The 12,941-nt window shown below is 37.8% G+C and overlaps 1 protein-coding gene across 1 annotated transcript in view; it reads right to left on the reverse strand.

The window, feature by feature from the left end:
- The window catches only part of LOC126108485 (ankyrin-3-like), a 512,755-nt gene that overhangs the window by 236,925 nt on the left and 262,889 nt on the right, over positions 1 to 12,941 (reverse strand). The window lies entirely within an intron of this gene.

Below are 12,941 nucleotides of genomic sequence, written 5' to 3' on the forward strand. Positions count from 1 at the left end.
GCCCTAATAGAAAGCACTGGATCTCAAAGACAAGGGTTGGTACTTAAATAGTGCCAATTATTTATTCACAACCAGTACAAAAGTGTTTCACGTTTGCACCTGTTACTGTCCTTCAAAGTAGTCACCAGCATTGTGTAGAACCCATTGCCTGCAAAGTGGAAGGCGTAGTATACCATTGGCAGAGCCTGTTCAGTGATGGCGCGAATGGAGCGGTCTAAAGTTATGGAGATTCTTGTGTATGACTGTGATGGTGGTATCCTAACGCATTACATTCTTCCATGGCAGACCATCAACGCATTCAGTGCACAGTATTACTGTTCATTTTTGGTGCATCACCTGCAACCAGCTTTGCACAAGAAGCAGCATCACTTTCTGTGCAACCCACCCATTATTTTCCAAGACAATGCATGGGCACATACTGCGCATGCTGTGGCTGCTCTGTTTGGTCGATGGAACTGGGAAGTACTGTACCAGTTAAGTCCTTGTGACTTTGATTTGATTCCAAAGATGAAGGAACCAATTCATGACATTTGCTACAGAACTGTTCCAGAGATTCGAAAGGCAGTAGACCGCTCCATTCGCACCATCACAGAACAGGCTCTGCTAACAGTATACTACACCTTCCACATTGGTGGCAATGGGTTCTACACAACACTGGTGACTACTTTGAAGGACAGTAACAGGTGGAAACATGTAACTCTTTTGTATATTGGTTGTGAATAAATAATTGCCACTATTTAAGTTCCAACCCTCATAGTTATAGGTACAGAAAACTGGCTAAAGCCGGAACTAAGTTCAGCAGAAATTTTTTCTAACAATCTAACAGTGTTCAGAAAGGATAGATTAAATACAATTGGTGGTGGAGTATTTTCTGCTGTCAGAAGTAGTTTCACCTTGTAGTGAAATTGAAGTAGATAGTTCCTGCGAAATAGTATGGGTAGAGGTTATACTTGACAATCAGACTGAACTATTAATTGGGTCATTTTACCGGCCCCCGACCGAGAAGATATAGTTGCTTGACAGTTCAAAGAAAATTTGAGTCTCATTTCAAACAGGTACCCCATTCATAAAGTTATAGTTGTTGGTGACTTTAATCTACCCTCGATATGCTGGAAAAATTATACGTCTAAAGCCGGCAGCAGGCATATAACGTCTTCTGAAATTGTACTGAATGCTTTCTCAGAAAATTATTTTGAACAAATAGTTCATGAGGCCACTCGAAGTGTAAATGGTTGCAAAAGCATACTTGACCTCTTAGCAACAAATAACACTGGACAAACAGCAAGTATCGTGGCGAATACAGGGATTAGCGACCACAAGACAGTATTTGCTAGGCTGAATACTGTAACTCCTACAACCATCTATTTAAAAAACCTGACATAAATGATCTCCATGCCTTTTAAAGACATTCTGCACTCCTTCCGATCTGATCATGTAAGATTCCAAAAGTTGAGGAATGATTTCAAAGAGATAGTATCAACAGCGATTGAGAGATATATAACACATAAATTAATAAGTGATGGTACTGATCCCCCTTGATACACAAACCAGGTCAGATCACTGTTGCAAAAAAAAAAAAAAAAAAAAAAAAAAAAAAAAGGCTGCCAAATTTAAAAGAATGCAAAATCCTCACGAGTGGCAAAGTTTTGTAGAAGTTCGAAATATAGTGCATTCTTCAATGCGAGATGCTTTCAATAATTTCCACAATGAAACTCTGTCTCTGAACCTGGCAGAAAACCCAAAGAGAGTCTGGTCATACATAAAGCACACCAGTGGCAAGACGCAATCAATACCTTCACCACACGATAACCACAGTGAAGTCATTGATGACAGTGCCACTAAGGCAGAGTAATTAAACACAATTTTCCAAAATGCCTTCAGCAAAGAAGACCAAGTAAATATTCCTGAATTCCAATCAAGAACAACTGCCAAGATGAGAAACACTGAAATGGATATCCTCTGTGTTGCAAAGCAGCTTAAATCACTTATTAAAGTAAGGCTTCTGGTCCAGATTGTATACCAGCCAGGTTCCTCTGCGAGCATGATGATACAATAGCTCCATGTTTAGCAATTATATACAACCGCTCGCTCACAGAAAGATCCGTACCTAAAAACTGTAAAATTGCTCAAGTCACACCAATAACCAAAAAGGGAAGTAGGTGTAATCCGTTGAATTACAGGCCCATATCACTAACGTATATTTCAAAAAATGGCTCTGAGCACTATGGGACTTATCATCTGAGGTCATCAGTCCCCTAGAACTTAGAACTACTTAAACCTAACTAACCTAAGGACATCACACACATCCAGGCCCGAGTCAGTATTCGAGCCTGAGACTGTAGCAGTCACGAGGTTCCAGACTGAAGCGCCTAGAACCGCTCGGCCACAGTGGCCAGCATGTCTATTTGCAGTAGGGTTTTGCAACATATACTATATTCGAACGTTATGAAGTACCTCAAAGAAAACAATTTATTGACACGTAGTCAGGACAGATTAAGAAAATATTGTTTTTGCAAAACACAACTAGCTCTTTATACTCATGAAGAAATGAGTGCTATCTACAGGAGATGTCAAATTGATTACACATTTTTAGATTTCGGGAATGCTTTTGACACCGTTCCTCACAAATGTCTTCTAACCAAACTGCGTGCCTATGGAATGTCACCTCAGTTGTGCGACTGGATTCGCGATTTCCTGTCAGAAAGATCACCGTTCATAGTAATAGATGGAAAATCATCCAGTAAAACAGAAATAATATCTGGTGTTCCCCAAGGAAGTGTTATAGGCTCTCTATTATTCCTGATCTATATTAATGACATAGGAGACAATCTCAGTAGCTGTCTTAGATTGTTTGTAGATGATGCTGTCATTTATCGTCTTGTAAAGTCTTCAGATAACCAAAAAGAATTGCAAAATGATTTAGATAAGCTATCTGTATGGTGCAAAAAGTGGCAATTGACCATGAATAAAGAAACGTGTGAAGTTATTCACATGAGTACTAAAAGAAATCCGCTAAATTTCGATTATGCGATAAGTCACACAAATCTGAAGGCTGCAAATTAAAGAAAATACTTAGGGATTACAATTACAAATACCCTAAGCTGGAACGGTCACATAGATAAAGACTGTGATTCATTGGCAGAACACTTAGAAGGTGCAACAGGTCTTATAAAGAGACTGCTTACACCATGCTTGTCTACCCTATTCTGGAGTACTGCTGTGTAGTGTGGGATCCACATGAGTAGGACTGATGGATGACATCGAAAAAGTACAAAGAAGGGCAGCTCGTTTTGTATTATCGCAAAGTAGGGGAGAGAGTGCCACAGACATGATATGTGAACTGGAGTGGCAGTCATTAAAACAAAGGTGTTTTTCTTTGCAACAGGATCATCTCATGAAATTTCAATAACCAGTTTTCTCCTCCAATTGCGAAAACATTCTGCTGACACCCACCTACATATGGAGAAATGATCATCATGATAAAATAACAGAAATCAGGGCTCGCACAGAAAAATTTAAGTGCTTGTTTTTCCCGCACACTGTTCGAGAGTGGAACGGTAGAGAGACAGTTTGAAGGTGGTTCATTGAACACTCTGCCAGGCACTTTATTGTGAATAGCAGAGTAATCATGTATATGTAGATGTATTATTATTATTATTACTTTCCTTCCTCAGACGTTATGTCTGGTTAAAAATGGAAAGTGACATGGACCTTGATCACGCGTGACTTCCTTTTAACTGAACGGTATATGTAACATTGCATTTAGGAACTTTTGGGTAATTGAACATGTATCAATAATTACAGATTTCTGTAGTTGTATATATACATTTGGATGTAGCTGTATTGCGTTGATGTACTGGTGGATATTGTGTGGTATGACTCCTGTAGTTGATAGTATAATTGGCATGATGTCAACTTTATCCTGATGCCACATGTCTTTGACTTCCTCAGCCAGTTGGATGTATTTTTCAATTTTTTCTCCTGTATATTTGTTGTATTAGGTACAGGTATTGCAATTAGTTGGGTTAATTTCTTCTTTTTATTGGTGAGTATGATGTCAGGTTTGTTATGTGGTGTTGTTTTATCTGTTATAATGGTTCTGTTCCAGTATAATTTGTATTTATCATTCTCCAGTAAATTTTGTGGTTCATACTTGTATGTGGGAACATGTTGTTTTATTAGTTTGTGTTGTATGACAAGTTGTTGATGTATTATTTTTGCTACATTGTCATGTCTTCTGGGGTATTCTGTATTTGCTAGTATTGTACATCCGCTTGTGATGCGATCTACTGTGTCTATTTGTTGTTTGCAAAGTCTGCATTTATCTGTTGTGATATTGGGATCTTTAATACTATGCTTGCTGTAATATCTGGTGTTTATTGTTTGATTGTGTATTGCAATCATGAATCCTTCCATCTCACTGTATATATTGCCTTTTCTTAGCCATGTGTTGGATGCGTCTTGATCGATGTGTGGCTGTGTTAAATGATACGGGTGCTTGCCATGTAGTGTTTTCTTTTCCCAATTTACTTTCTTCGTATCTGTTGATGTTATGTTATCTAAAGGGTTGTAGATGTGGTTATGAAATTGCAATGGTGTAGCTGATGTATTTATATGAGTGGTTGCTTTGTGTATTTTGCTAGTTTCTGCTCGTTCTAGAAAGAATTTTCTTAAATTGTCTACCTGTTCATAATGTAGGTCTTTTTATGTCAATAAATCCCCTTCCTCCATCCTTTCTGCTTAATGTGAATCTGTTGCTGAATGTATGTGATGTATTCTATATTTGTGGCATTGTGATTGTGTAAGTGTATTGAGTGCTTCTAGGTCTGTGTTACTCCATTTCACTACTCCAAATGAGTAGGTCTATATTGGTATAGCATAAGTATTTATTGTTTTTGTCTTGTTTCTTGCTGTCAATTCTATTTTCAGTAGTTTTGTTAGGCTTTGTCTATATTTTTCTTTTAGTTCTTCTTTAATATTTGTATTATCTATTCCTATTTTTTGTCTGTATCCTAGATATTTATAGGCATCTGTTTTTTCCATCGCTTCTATGCAGTCGCTGTGGTTATCCAATATGTAATCTTCTTGTTTAGTATGTTTTCCCTTGACTATGCTATTTTTCTTACATTTGTCTGTTCCAAAAGCCATATTTATATCATTGCTGAATACTTCTGTTATCTTTAGTAATTGGTTGAGTTGTTGATTTGTTGCTGCCAGTAGTTTTAGATCATCCATGTATAGCAAAAGTGTTATTTTGTGTGGGTATGTTCCAGCAATATTATATCCATAATTTGTATTATTTAGCATGTTGGATAGTGGGTTCAGATCAAGGCAGAATCAGAAAGGACTTAATGAGTCTCCTTGGTATATTCCACACTTAATCTGTATTGGCAGTGATGTGATATTTGTTGAATTTGTTTGGATATTAAGTGTGGTTTTCCAATTTTTCATTGCTATGTTTAGGAACTGTTTTAATTTAGGATCTACTTTGTGTATTTACAATATCGGTAGTAACCATGAGTGGAGTACACTATCAAAAGCTTTTTGGTAATCAATGTATGCGTAGTGTAGGGACCTTTGTTTAGTTTTAGCTTGATATGTCACCTCTGCATCTATTATCAGTTGCTCTTTACATCATCGTGCTCCTTTGCTGCAGCAATTTTGTTCTTCATTTATAATTTTGTTCTGTGTTGTATGTGTCATTAATTTCTGTGTAAAGACTGAAATTAATATTTTGAGTATTGTTGGTAGGCATGTTATGGGGCGATATTTTGCTGGGTTTCCTGTGTCTGCTTGATCTTTAGGTTTCAGATAAGTTATTCCTTGTGTAAGTGTATAAGGGACTGTGTATGGATCTGCAATGTAATTGTTAAATAATTTAGTTAGATGTGAATGTGGTGAGGTGAACTTCTTTAGCCAGAAATTTGCTATTTTATCATTTCCAGGGGCCTTCCAATTGTGCGTAGAATTAATTGCTTGGGTGACTTCATGTTGCAAAATTATCACTTCAGACATTTGTGGTATCATCTTGTATGAGTCTGTTTCTGCTTGTATCCACTATGCGTGTCTGTTATGTTGTACCGGGTTTGACCATATGTTGCTCCAGAAGTGTTCCATGTCTGTTATGTTTGGTGGATTGTCTATTTTAATGTGTGTGTTATCTATTGTATGGTAAAATTTCTTTTTGTTTGTGTTGAATTTTTGGTTTTGTTTCCTTCTATTTTCACTTTTTTTCTATCTTCTAAGTCGTTTGGCCAATGCTTGTAATTTCTGCTTCTTTTCATCTAATTGCTCTATCGCTTCTTGTTGTGAGATTTTACCTAACCTTTTTAATTTTTTGTCTGATATTTCATTTCTTATAAATTTTGTTAGCTGTCCAATGTCTTTCCTCAGTTTTTCTATTCGATCTGTAGCCTGTGTTGCCATGCTGGTTTTGTGGGTTTCTTCTGTGTGTTGGTTGGTTGTGACCTCTGCCTAGTGTGTATATTTAGTGTAGTGAGTGCTCCTACATAAACCAGTAGTTGTAACTCTTCCATAGTTATGTTTTCAGTTATTTTGTTGTGTATGATTGTGTTGATAGTTGTTATTGTTGTTATGACTTGTGGGTTATTTGGCGGTCTATGCAAGAATGGTCTAATGTCTGTATTTATGTCTTTGTATTCTATATATGTCAGCTGAAATTTTTCTTCTATATCTAACATGTGTGTCACTTCATGTTCTATTTGTGCTTGTTCTGGTGGCTGTCTTAAGATTTCGTTTTCCTCTGATTGTTTAATTGATGCGTGTAGTTCTTTGTTTGTTTGCTCTGGGATGTTTGAGTCCATTACTGTATTTTCTTCTTCTTCTGATTGCATATTATTTTGTTCCAGTATTTTTTGTACTTGTTGTTTGATGTTTTCTAATTCTGACTGGGGTATCCTGTTATTTTTGATTATTACACGGATCTGATCAGCTAGTCGTTGTTCTGTTAAAAATTTTAATTCGGGGTATCTGGTAATAAATGTTGTGTATACTTGTGATCTGTATTCAATTGTGTTGGTTCCTAGGTTTGTTGCTTGGTAATAACAGAACGTGAGGTGTCGGTTAACTTCATCTGGTCATCTCATCCTCTGTCTTTGTTTTCCTTCTAGGGTGGTTGCAGGAAGCATATCCTGCAAAACACCTCTATTTGGATTTAAATCATTTTCCAGTTGGCTAGCAGTGTCGTTACCATTGTGGGCGCGCGTAGGGTTCAAGCGTCGTCCCCGACCATAACGGCGCTTGTCCTGAACCAACTAATCACACTAAAAGAGGGGTTAGCCCTATCAGTGGTTTGTTCTTTTCGTCTCCTTTTACGACTGGCAGAACATACCGGAGGCCTATTCTTTTCCCGGGCCTCCACGGGGTTTATTATTATTATTATTATTACTATTACTATTATTATTATTGTTGTTGTTATTCTAAATTGGTTAATGCACACAAATGAAAACCAACACAACCATAAACTGTGACAGTCTATTCATCAACATGATACACCTACAATGGCAGACTGACATCCCAGCTGCCAGACTTCAAAAAATCCAAGCCACTTACAAACACTTGGGTTTACTATTATTGGTATTTAAGAAATTGCCAACATGGGCACAAGATGTGGCACTTACAGTATTCAGAAACACCTCTTGCAACTGGCTGTACCATAACTAAATATAATGGCCCAATGTGACTGAACTTGTTTGTACTTGGATATGAGAATGTGCTATTTATCCACAATCTGATTGCTGATTGCAGTACTTTATAAGTTTGGTGCACTTTGTATAACAAGATTCCCCTGGCATATCATTTCTGGGTCTTGTAGATGGTCAAAAAAATATAAATTAATTATTTGAAGTAAAATATTGTGGTCCATAACTGGAATAAAGAATTTAACATTTCCTGGATGACTGAATGATGCTGTTACTTTCTCTAAACTCGTGAAATGAAGTATCCACAAGCTTTAAAGTAGATGTGAATGAAGAAACTATTGAAACTTTGTGGCATCTGTTTCATTGGTCGGTGGTTACAGTGCATATAGTTATATCAAGAGAGCTAAATGCAAATTTATAGGTGCCACTGACTGGGTGATTAATGTTATTCTCCCACTGATGCTGAATGTGTAGCTCACACTCATTCCTTTTCTGTAACAAGATAATGAAAGATGCATCCTGGTGCAGCACAGCCTGTAGACCGTGGCAAATGAAATGTGAACAATTGTATAAGCTTTTTGCACAAGCATATTGTATGCTGTTCTGTCAACATATTGCTGAACAAGTAAGAGAATGACACAAACACAAATAAAAGGATTCAAAAGCACTAAACTGCAGAATGAAAAATAATTTTTTCTTTCAGTATTTGTCATCAATAAAATGGAATGCTTGTCATATAACTTTATTCATAAAAGCTAACTGGATAGATGAAAAAAATCCACTCAACAGGATGCAGCAAGAGAACACACTTATAAAAAGTATTACAATTTTCTAGCTTTCGGGGCCAGTAGCTCATTCTTCTTGTAAAAGGGTTGAAGGTGAAGGAAGAAGGGTGAGGGAAAAGTACTGGTGAGGTTTATGGGAAAGGGTAGAATTTGGAAAAGTCACACAGGTCCCTGGGTCAGGGCAGGCTTGCCAGAATTGGTGAGAACAAAAGATTGATTGTTGGGGACAGTAGCAGGCGATATTTGAAAACCCGAGAGTTTAAAGGTGAAAGATAGGGTAATATGCAAGCCAGAGATTACTGCTAAAACATTGTGCATGAGTTAATAAGAGAAAAATGCTAAGTGCATTGTTTGTGGAAGAGGTGGGAGGGGGATGGCAAAAAATAGACAGGTCAGAAAATGAAAGATGTTGAAAACCAAAAGGGAGTGAAGAAAGTAATAGTTACTGTGAAAAAAGAAATTAACGTAAATTGAGGCCAGGGGGGTGACAAGAGTCAAGGCCATGTTGTTATGCCAGTTCCTACCTGTGAGGTTCCAAGAAACTGGTGTTTGGGGGAAGATTCCAAATGGTACGTGTGGTGAAACAGGCACCTAGGTCACGACTGTCATGTCGTAGAACACACTCTGCAACATGATGTTCTGTGTTGCCTATATACACCTTTCATCAATAATCATTCGTCCTAACTAATAACTTGGTGGTAGTCAATACATAAAATAAATTTAGAACTGTGAATGTGGACAAAATTCAAATGTATAATGGAATGACAACTATTAAAATTTGTGCCAGACTGGGACTCAAACCCAGATTTCCCATCTACCGTGAGTGGTCACTTTACCATTAGGCTATCAGAGCATGACTCACAGCCAGACCCTAACTTTCACACGTTTTGTCAACCGTGTGCCTACAACATGTACTTGTACATCCTTTATTTATATTCCTGTACAGGCAGGGATGGCTAGAGGACAAATGTAAGGATGTACAGGCTTGTCTCACTAGGGGTAAGATAGATACTGCCTACAGGAAAATTAAAGAGACCTTTGGAGAGAAGAGAACCAATTGTATGAATATCAAGAGCTCAGATGGAAACCCAGTTCTAAGCAAAGAAGGGAAGGCAGAAAGGTGGAAGGAGTATATAGAGGGTCTATACAAGGGCGATGTACTTGAGGACAATATTATGGAAATGGAAGAGGATGTAGATGAAGATGAAATGGGAGATAAGATACTGCGTGAAGAGTTTGACAGAGCACTGAAAGACCTGAGTCGAAACAAGGCCCCGGGAGTAGACAACATTCCATTAGAACTACTGATGGCCTTGGGAGAGCCAGTCATGACAAAACTCTACCATCTGGTGAGCAAGATGTATGAGACAGGCGAAATACCCTCAGACTTCAAGAAGAATATAATAATTCCAATCCCAAAGAAAGCAGGTGTTGACAGATGTGAAAATTACAGAACTATCAGTTTAATAAGTCACAGCTGCAAAATACTAACGCGAATTCTTTACAGACGAATGGAAAAACTGGTACAAGCGGACCTTGGGGAAGATCAGTTTGGATTCCGTAGAAATGTTGGAACACGTGAGGCAATACTAACTTTACGACTTATCTTAGAAGAAAGGTTAAGAAAAGGCAAACCTACATTTCTAGCATTTGTAGACTTAGAGAAAGCTTTTGACAATGTTAACTGGAATACTCTCTTTCAAATTCTGAAGGTGGCAGGGGTAAAATACAGGGAGCGAAAGGCTATTTACAATTTGGACAGAAACCGGATGGCAGTTATAAGAGTCGAGGGGCATGAAAGGGAAGCAGTGGTTGGGAAAGGAGTGAGACAGGGTTGTAGCCTCTCCCCAATGTTATTCAATCTGTATATTGAGCAAGCAGTGAAGGAAACAAAAGAAAAATTTGGAGTAGGTATTAAAATTCATGGATTAGAAGTAAAAACTTTGAGGTTCGCCAATGACATTGTAATTCTGTCAGAGACAGCAAAGGACTTGGAAGATCAGTTGAACGGAATGGACAGTGTCCTGAAAGGAGGATATAAGATGAACATCAACAAAAGCAAAACGAGGATAATGGAACATAGTCAAATTAAATCAGGTGATGCTGAGGGAATTAGATTAGGAAATGAGACACTTAAAGTAGTAAAGGAGTTTTGCTATTTAGGGAGTAAAATAAATGATGATGGTTGAAGTAGAGAGGATATAAAATGTAGACTGGCAATGGCAAGGAAATCGTTTCTGAAGAAGAGAAATTTCTTAACATCGGGTATAGATTTAAGTGTCAGGAAGTCGTTTCTGAAAGTATTTGTATGGAGTGTAGCCATGTATGGAAGTGAAAGATGGACGATAAATAGTTTGGACAAGAAGAGAATAGAAGCTTTCGAAATGTGGTGCTACAGAAGAATGCTGAAGATAAGGTGGGTAGATTACATAACTAATGACGAGGTATTGAATAGGATTGGGGAGAAGAGAAGTTTGTGGGACAACTTGACTAGAAGAAGGGATCGGTTGGTAGGACATGTTTTGAGACATCAAGGGATCACAAATTTAGCATTGGAGGGCAGCGTGGAGGGTAAAAATCGTAGAGGGAGACCAAGAGATGAATACACTAAGCAGATTCAGAAGGATGTAGGTTGCAGTAGGTACTGGGAGATGAAGAAGCTTGCACAGGATAGAGTAGCATGGAGAGCTGCATCAAACCAGTCTCAGGACTGAAGACCACGACAACAACAACACAGGCGAGACATTTGGCTTGTAAGTAACTTGCTGTTGTTGGTGGATAAATACGATATTGCAGTGCCTGCGTTATTCCAAATTATGATGTAGGGTTTCTCTGGACATCCATGCATGTCCAAAGCAACAGGCACTGTGGCAACTGTAGCTGTTATGAGAGTATGACCAACTGTAATTGTGCAAGTATTACAATAGTTGAACAAATAATGGGTGACATCGATAGCCATTTAGTAAGCCTGGGTGAGTGGCTACACTTTGAAACAAAACAGAAGTTAATATTGCAATTTTTTTTTACTCTGTTCCTTTATTTGATACTTAGAAGCTTAATGGGTGTTGGAACGCAATACCCCAACAATGCTAAATTTAGAGACTCGGCTTCCCTGTATTTCAGGAAGCACTGTAGCCATTGACATGAAAGTTTTACAGTACATTACACTGTATGTTCTGAGTCTACTGAACTAAAGTAATTGCATTTCAGCCACTGCTTTTGGAAATACAATTTTTTAATTACACAACTAAAATTTTGTGTACTTTTTAGTTGATTAAAAATAATTTTAATTATACATAACATTATGTTCTCCTTTCAGTTAAGTAGACTCAGGATATGTATGATATTACTCAATGAAAATTTGAGTACTCTACTCGAAGTGGTTTCTGAGATTTAGAGAAAAACGCGACTTCTTAGTGGCCAACTGTACTGCATACTCTGCTTTATCAATGCGAACCTTGACCTTCTGTTTAAGTTCTTTGATGCGGTTTGCTCCAGGATTAATTCCCATATGCTGTAGCATGCTCACCCTACCAGTGTTGCCATCATTAAAAGCAATAACAGCATCACTGACCCCTCACTTCAGTGTCTTCACTCCAACAGAAACATTTTTTGGTAAGCAAGGTTTCTGCTCTTTTGAACATGTCAGAAAGCACACCATACATTCATACAATCCCAGATTTAACCTACATAGGGCCTGCATATACTAGTATCAGAGAAATTTTTTCCAATATAGTCATACTTTTGATTCAGATGATATTAGCCTTCAATGTGAACATTTTCTTTTTTTATTTTGTGTACTTGAAAGGAATGAAACAAAATATAGTGCGCTCTTATAACTTTCGTGCTCTCAGGAGTCTGCATCCAGTCTGCTCTGTAGCTCTCCCTGCCCACTGTCTTCGACGCTGCGTACTACAATTGTGCAGCAGCTGCTGCAAACCTCTAGCATCGCTGTCCAGCCCTATGTTTCTCCTGTTTATGAAATATGAAGAATGTTTTGGATATTTCACTCTGGCTTTATCGCTGGTGCAATATGATCACAAATGAGAGTGCTACATTTTCTCGAGATTGGTGCCGGATAGACCTTCACCCAAGTCTAATGAAAAATTCAGTATCTTTGATAAATTTCATATGCAGTAACATATTATGTAATATGTCCCAAACACAAAATTATGTCAACCCCTGTTTGTCATTGCAAACTTTTTGGAATTTTGCGCCGTGTATTACTTCTGTGTAAATATCACAATAACTGTGACCATTAAAGAAATGGTGTGCACATCATCATGAGCCTGACTAAGTAATGCAGAAATCAATTTTTTTTACCAAATAGTTTCTGTAAAATCGTCTTAAGAAATACTGCAGCACGTACGTCTTGATGGTATCATCGCCCACCAGCCAGAAGGTGAAAAACTGGTCACTGTACATTGGACACTTTATCCTGCGCAGACTCTACCTCAGTTACTAATAAAATGGACTTCATCATTCTCCACAAGGA

This window comes from Schistocerca cancellata, chromosome 11 (genome assembly GCF_023864275.1).
Source record: "Schistocerca cancellata isolate TAMUIC-IGC-003103 chromosome 11, iqSchCanc2.1, whole genome shotgun sequence".
Classification (NCBI taxonomy): Eukaryota; Metazoa; Arthropoda; class Insecta; order Orthoptera; family Acrididae; genus Schistocerca; species Schistocerca cancellata.